The 8,426-nt window shown below is 40.2% G+C and overlaps 1 non-coding gene across 1 annotated transcript; it reads left to right on the top strand.

The window, feature by feature from the left end:
• Positions 1 to 2,581: 2,581 nt before the first annotated feature.
• Trnat-ggu (transfer RNA threonine (anticodon GGU)) lies at positions 2,582 to 2,654 on the top strand. The gene has a single exon. It is a non-coding gene; the product is annotated as a tRNA-Thr (tRNA).
• The last annotated feature ends 5,772 nt before the right edge of the window (positions 2,655 to 8,426 follow it).

The following is an 8,426-nucleotide window of genomic DNA, read 5'->3' as shown; positions in this document are numbered from 1 at the left end:
GCAACTCCAAATTTTATAAGTGTTACTAAGTAAGTATATGAAAATGAATATTGCCTATTTAAAAATAAGAATGAATATTGTTCAATGTATAGACTTAAGTCAATAAAGCATAATATTTTAACTCAACGAATAAATAAATCTAGTTTGTCATACCAAACGGTATATTTAAGCAAATTATATTGATATCTTAGCTTGGAGTCATCATAAAATAAAATAAATGTTTTATAAGTTTTAAGTTTGAATTATTTTTTTTGAAAAGAATGACAGTAGATACATCTTTTATTTAGATATATAACTTGTGGAGTAAGTTATGATGTAGGTACTGTATATTGTTTTACTTATAAATTGTTCTATTTAAATATAATCAATAAATGGTAGTTTAACAATGCATCGTATCATTATATTATATGAAACCTTTTTGTAGTAGAAGGTGCATTGGGTGTGGGTGTGGAAAATCACTTTTCGTAAATAATTTTATAATATTTTTGAATGATGTCAGTGACACAAATTGTATCTAAATCACCTGATGCTTTGATGAAATGCAACCTTTATACAATCTCAACAATGTCAATTAGTTTGAAGATATAACAACCTGATCTCTATAATTTGTTTGGCGGAAGAAAAATCTTAAACTAATACTAAAAATAATTAATGACCCGATGAGGAAATCTGATGATCGAATTGTTGATATATTCGCGAAAGGAAGTAATCACAGAAACTAAAGTGTATTGTATTTATCTCAAAATTTGTTACATTAAGAAAATGACAAAGAGCTTAATCACTTAACTCAAGTTACATATTTCATAAATAAAAGTTCGTTTTGAATAACTCTTATACAATAAAATTGATAAAAATCATAATATTTCAGTAGATTACCGCAGTTATGTTTATGTTTGATCGTTTGTAAGGGTGTGTATTAGTTTTAGTTAAACTTACTACTATATTGCCTTATAATTTTGAAATTAAATATGTAAGTACTTAAAGCGATATTTTGTTGTATTGTAAGTTGTAATCCAATAACTTTTAAATACATTATTCTAGGGTAATATGAATACAATCGAGATACAGAATTATTTGAAGAAAATTGATCTCAGTATTCAAAATAATGTTTACGCAGCAAATCGATTGTCGATATACGTTATAACGCCCTGTTATATTGTCAGCGATAAAGATAGTGAAAATAAGCCAGGCTCTCACTGGGTTGCAACAAACATTGGTGAGCAGGGTATTGGACAATACTTCAATTCATATGATCGTCCAGCTCAGGGATTCCAGCTGAGGTTTTTACAAAGCAATTGCAGAATGTATATCCACAATACTACAAGAGTAAAAAATATATTTATTAACGCAGCATGTGTTGCGAGTACTGTTTAATGCATCTATTATTTAAGTTTAATAAGAAGAGTTTGAATGATTTCATCAAATATTTTTAAAATGACACAATCTGCAACGATGTTTTATTATATACTTTATTTATATCATCTGTTAACTTAATAATAAACACAGCACAAAACTGTCGTTTTAATCGTAGTAACGAACGTGAGAGGTAATTTACTAATTACATCTATCACTTTCAAAGAATCGACATTGAGTCGCTCACCAATCATTAGGTTAATTACCACTGATTAGTAATGAGTATGGATCTGTTTCACTTAAAAAGCTAACTTTGAAACTGTAAGAGATATCGAAAAACGGATCAGCGCAATCGCTCGGAAATACATCAAAACCCCCAGTTTGACACCAAACTTCTTTTTTTTTTTTTTAGTAGGCATCACGAGCAAGTGAGCCAGAATCGAGGAGCCAGAACCGGCGAATCCCTACTACTTACGGTTGATATTAATCATGAAGCTTGGTGATAAAATGCTATCAATACACATGAACAAGTTTTATGTATAAAAATTTAAACTTAAATTGAACTATTCTAAAATAGATATATGACACTTTTAATGTATCGCATTACATCTATCTTTTAATGGTGATGATTAAAAAAGAATGTTTTAAATAGTAGTAATATGTAGAGTGAATTGCTAACGATATGTTAAAATTCTCATATGTTAGAAAATATGGCTTTCTAACAATTTAAATTTCAATTCTCGACTTCCAAAATGTGTCTGTGCTCATTAAATGATTTACGTCATGAAATTAAATATAATAACCGCTGTATTATCAACATTCCTAAGTAGCACCTTTCATCTAATAACATTTATTATTTTAAATCAGTACTTAAGCTATATTGTCATCAGCCATCCTTTAGCTAAGCCTAATCCTAACCGTTTTTATCATACGTGCCTACTGAACTGAGTTGTCACTCTTTTAAATCAACATATACATTTATATCATTCAATTTTCATAAAATTTTCGTTTCAAATTTTATTTGTGTATTTACCCTAGAAGTGAGGGTTATAATACTTTAAAAACAAAACAAATTGCTTAGATTTACAAGAGTGACATCTCAAGACAATTTCCTAATATGCAAATATTGGGGTTGAGCAGGTTATCAACTGTAAAGTAGATCCTGTAGATGAAGCCACAACCTGAGAGTTGTACAAAGCATACAAGATTTTCTGACGATACGTCACTCGAACGGTTGGCTCAGTTGGCAGAGCACTGGCACGGTACGCCAGAGGTCGTGGGTTCGAGTCCCGTATCGTTCATAAAATTTTGTTTTCAAATTTTATTTGTACATTTATATCGTTTTACAAATCATTTCAATTACAATATATGTAAAGTGATCCAACAAAAATACTCAAAAGTCAAATAGTCAATGTCTTACACGAGTAAGTCGAAACACTTAATGTAAATTAGTAGAAAACCAAAGATATTGAGTACAGTAGCTGCATAACCCACACATAACAGTCTCTCATTTCAATAAAATATTTAATATATCGTTTTTCTTTGGCATGCAATTCAAATCCGAACGTTTCACAATAAGATTTCGAATATTCGAAAGCATTATACTTCCATTTGAACAAGCTCAGGTGTACTTTCAATATTACCTTTCTTATTATTATAGCCTTAGCTTTCTTTGGAAATGAAAATATATACAACTTTACTACAAATAGCAATTAATGAATTAGCTGGTATTGTACAAGTGATGTATAATCACTGATTTTAATCATCATTTTGTGGTTGTCTGTATTTCCTCTGAAAACATTAAAATTGATCGGCCTATAGATTTTTTATGCGTTGCGTAGCGTATCCGGTTGGTGACGGGCTTGTGAAGATCAATAATTTGATTAATTTTTCGAAATATCTCTCTAACCTTCCACAGATTATTAAACGTTAATATAAATTTCAAAACTATTTATACTTCGTAGGAAGTGTGTATAATATACACAAAATATCGAACCATTCAAAAATAACACTACCCCATTGATGGGACGTACAAACGAAAAAACCTTTTCAGCCAGTGAAAAGAAATTACGCAATTAAACAATAGAAATGCTCTCAATAGAAGTCGTAATATCACAAGTAAAAAGGAAAAACGATGAATTCATCGTAAGATAATCGCGGAAACATTAACCTTTGAATGTGTCATGATGAAGTCTGATGAATGAATTGTTCGCAACATGTCGCTCTTTTGATGAAACCTTGATGATACCTTCTGTAGTCAACGTATAACAATAATTATAGTTCACACAAAACGTCGATATAAATAAACTAGATAGGTTTTAGTTATTGTTGATCAATTAAATATTGACCATGGGAAAAAAAAATTATACTTTAGAGTTTATTGTTTGCAGATGCAAATAAATTGAATTATTCAACCTTTCATTTTTATTGACTAAGTAAGTCGTATAGATAGGCTGAGGTTTTTTATGAGCCATATCTTTAAAATTATATACATGAACCATTTAAAAGAATCGTATGTAATAAAAACTGTGCAATTGGACTAATATTTGTATTATTTTGTTATTGGTAACAGTTATAGTAATTCTGACAGATTTAGAAAATTGTTACTAAAAAGTTATATGGAGTTAGAAAAGATGTAGTGAAATTTATTGGGAATGGAATATCTCTATATTCTATTCCATTGGTTTATGGCTCCATTTGTATATTTGTAAGTAATATTAATAATGATGTTTGATCGGACATGTACTAAAATCGGACCAGCTCATCAGTAGCAAAATAAGAAGTTGTATTAAAGTTTATTATTCTATCTACCTACCTTTTTGCAAGGCACACGTTATTCATGCTTCGTGCTCATTCCACAGCTTTGTGAACACGTGGAAGAAAACCGCACGGTGGAGGACCGCCACAGATCCAGATGGTGGGGATAATATCCGAACTTGTGGCATGTTATGCGGTGATCAGTGTAATCAGGTGAAACAGTTCTTCGAAACATTCCCCGTGATAAATGCGATAGAAGACACACAATACAGCGACGTCTCTACGAAACGCAAAGTGATCCATCAGTTCACAGAGCACTGGGTCCCCGACAATTCAAGCTGCTCTGCGTTGCACGCGGTCAAATGGATCGAGCTGATACTGGGGGGCGCCAGTCTAGAGATGACAACAATACTTCATGTGTGGCCGGACCTGCGCTTTGTAGATCGCTAGAATGTGTGCCAGCTTGAAGTATTGCCGTGCTCTATTCATGACGCCCAGCTTCTTCGAAGCCAATTTGGCTTTGCCCTCGAGATGGCCACGGAATTGACAATCGCTCGAGATTTCGAGACCCAATATTCTGATACTTGGGGAGGCTTTAAGGGAATAACATAATAGTGATTTAATTTAATGCACCTCTTATACGAAACTTATTACTTTAATATTTATAAAATACTATTATTTGTATGTGCTACCTAAAATGTAATCGCAGGTACACTCGACACGCGTGACTTTGAGCGAGATAGCTTCGTCTAGAATCAAACAACCCAAGCCGGTAAGCACCGACTTAAGCCTTATCAATAGGTAGGACATACAAACAATCGTATTTTATTAATATTAAAGGTATACAATATGCATACGTTGTGTATCAAATTAAATCTCTATTAAGTTATTTTATACTTTTCAGTTTTTTAAGTCGGTTTTATTAAGCGTAGTTTTTTTTAAACACATTAACTTCGATTTCACATTTCCGATGGCTTTAGACTACATTTTTGCCCTGTGCTGCCTCGGGGCGTAAATAGAATAGGGTAGTCCCAGGTCCAAGGGTGTCGTAAGAGGCGACTACGGGCTTTTTGAAAGTGGGAGAGTCACGCTGCTGCCTTATGACGTCAGCACAATCGGGCCAGACTCGTCCGGGTTACTTACCACACTCGCACAGAATACCGGCGTGAAGTAGCGGCCTAGTGCCGCTATGTTTCGCATAGGTTAGTGTCGAGGACCGGAGGTCATTCCCCCCCCGTCCTTTCCCTCCCCCCCCCAACAAAATATGAGAGCGGTCCTTAAAAATAAATTACCCCAGGAGGGTACCGCCTCTTGTAGAGCCGGAGAATCCCTCCCCGAGCATTCGCGCTCGGGCTGCCCCTCGTATTCTGGGGAGGGCACAGTACCGCGTATGTCACAGGACAAACAGGGCAGCAACACCACGGCACCCCGCTCCACGCTTAATATGGACTTTTGTAACATCCGGGGAATTCACTCCAACTTAAACGCCGTCCACCACTACCTTGAGACGGCGCAGCCGGCCTTGTGCTTCCTTACGGAGACGCAGATATCTCGACCTAGCGATACGTCATATTTAACGTACCCCGGGTACAAAATTGAGCATAATTTCATGCCTCATGCCGGGGTATGTGTGTGCGTTAGGGAGGATATCTGCTGTCGCCGTCTCGGCAATTTTGAGGGTAGGGGCCTGTCTACTCTCTGGCTCCGCGTAGATTTAGAGGACCGCGTCCGCATCTATGCATGTGTCTACAGGTCCCATAGTGGTAACGCAGAAACGGATCACCTCATGGGCTGCGTTCAAGCGGCATTTGATGACGTGCTTGCTCAGATCCCCTCCGCTGAAATCGTAGTCTTGGGTTGATTTCAACGGGCACAATGCCGAATGGCTTGGATCACGTACCACAGACTACGCAGGGCGATCTGTGCATAATTTTGCATTGGCGTATGGTCTGTCCCAATTGGTTGAGTCGCCGACGCGGCTCCCGGATGTGGATAGCCACATGCCGTCCTTATTAGATCTTCTGCTGACTACACATCCCGATGGTTACCAGGTCTCTGTCGACGCCCCTCTCGGAACGTCCGACCATTGCCTGGTCAAGAGTGTAGTGCCTATCCGACGCCAACGTCGCAGACCACCAGCGACCCGCCGCGTTTGGCACTACAAGTCAGCAGATTGGGATAGGATGCTTTCCTTTTTTGCATCCTACCCTTGGGGCAGGGTTTGTTTCCTTTCAGATGATCCTAGTGCCTGCGCCGTTGCAGTAGCCGATGTGATACTGCAGGGCATGGATATTTTTATACCAAGCTCTGTAGTACCGATCGGTGGCAGATCACAGCCCTGGTTCGATGCGTCAGTTAAAGCAGCATCTGACTGCAAAAAACAGGCGTATCGAACTTGGGTTGCGGCGCTGGGCTCAAAGGATCCGTACTGCAAAGTTCTGAAGAGGAAATATAACCGTGGCTCCAGATTTTTTAAGCGGCAAATCGCCCGTGTGAAATCGAAGCACGTCGTCAAAATTGGCGAGCAGCTTTCCAGTTACCCGACCGGAACACGCAAGTTCTGGTCGTTGTCGAAAGCTGCTCTTGGTAACTTCAACCAGCCATCCATGCCGCCGTTGCACATGAGGAATGACACCCTGGCCCATACGGCAAAAGAGAAAGCCGATCTCCTGTGCACTCTTTTTTCCTCCAACTCGACTCTTGACGACAACGGAAAAACACCGCCGACCATCCCGCGGTGTCAGAGCTCCATGCCTGAAGTACAGTTCCGACAGAAAACTGTTAGGCGAGCTCTGTTTTCGTTGAACGTCAGGAAGTCGAGCGGGCCGGATGGCATTTCTCCAATCGTGTTTAGAACGTGTGCCCCTGAGTTGACGCCGGTGTTAACGCGTTTATTCCGGCACTCTTATTCAAAAGGCGTAGTCCCTGATTCATGGAAGTCAGCCCTTGTCCATCCCATCGCAAAAAAAGGAGACAGTTCAGATCCGGCAAACTACAGGCCTATTGCTATTACCTCCCTACTCTCCAAAATTATGGAGAGATAATAAACCGCCAGCTCTTGGTATACCTTGAGGGTCACCAGTTGATCAACGACCGGCAGTACGGCTTTCGCCATGGTCGGTCGACTGGCGATCTTCTGGTATACCTAACACACAGATGGGCGGCGGCTATTGAAAGCAAGGGGGAAGGCCTGGCAGTTGGTCTGGATATAGCGAAGGCCTTTGATCGTGTATGGCACAAGGCGCTCCTCGCAAAACTTCCATCATTTGGGCTTCCCGAGAGCTTATGCAAGTGGACCTCCAGCTTCCTCACTGGGCGCAGCATACAGGTCGTTATCGACGGTTATTGCTCGAATCCCAAGCCCGTGAACGCTGGAGTGCCCCAAGGCTGTGTGCTATCTCCCACGCTGTTTCTTCTGCATATCAATGATATGTTGGACACCGCCAACATGCATTGCTATGCAGACGACAGCACTGGTGATGCCGTATACACGGGCCATGCAGGTTTCTCTCGGGAAAACGTCGACCAGTGCCGGGTGAAACTTGTGTCTTCTATCGAGTCCTCTCTCGAGAAGGTCGCGGAATGGGGTAATTTGAACCTTGTCCAATTTATCCCCCAGAAGACTCAAGTTTGCGCGTTTTCCACTAAAAAAACCCCATTTGCCGTATCACCGCTCTTCGCGAACACTTCCCTTAAAGCCTCGCCTAGTATCGGAATACTGGGTCTCGAAATCTCGAGCAATTGCCAATTCCGTGGCCATCTGGAGGGCAAAGCCAAACTGGCTTCAAAGAAACTGGGCGTCATAAATAGAGCACGGCAATACTTCAAGCCGGCCCACATTCTAGCGCTCTACAAAGCGCTGGTCCGGCCTCACATTGAGTATTGCTGTCATCTCTGGTCTGGCGCACCCCAGTATCAGCTCGATCCATTTGACCGCGTGCAACGCAGAGCAGCTCGAATTGTCGGGGACCCAGTACTCTGTGAACGGCTGGATCACTTGGCGTTGCGTAGAGACGTCGCTTCATTGTGTGTCTTCTACCGCATTTATCACGGGGAGTGTTCCGAAGAGCTGTTCAACCTGATTCCTGCCGCCGAATTTCCCCTTCGCACGACACGCCACAAGTTACGATATCATCCCCACCATCTGGATGTGTGGCGGTCCTCCACAGTGCGGTTTTCAAGGAGCTTTCTTCCTCGTACCACGAAGCTGTGGAATGAGCTTCCTTGTGTGGTGTTTCCGGGACGATACGCCATGGGTACCTTCAAGAAAAGCGCGTACACCTTCCTTAAAGGCCGGCAACGCTCCTGTGATTCCT

Source organism: Leptidea sinapis, chromosome 8 (genome assembly GCF_905404315.1).
Source record: "Leptidea sinapis chromosome 8, ilLepSina1.1, whole genome shotgun sequence".
Classification (NCBI taxonomy): domain Eukaryota; kingdom Metazoa; phylum Arthropoda; class Insecta; order Lepidoptera; family Pieridae; genus Leptidea; species Leptidea sinapis.
The sequence above is the reverse complement of the archived record's forward strand: the minus strand, read 5'-3'. Positions and strand labels throughout refer to the sequence as shown.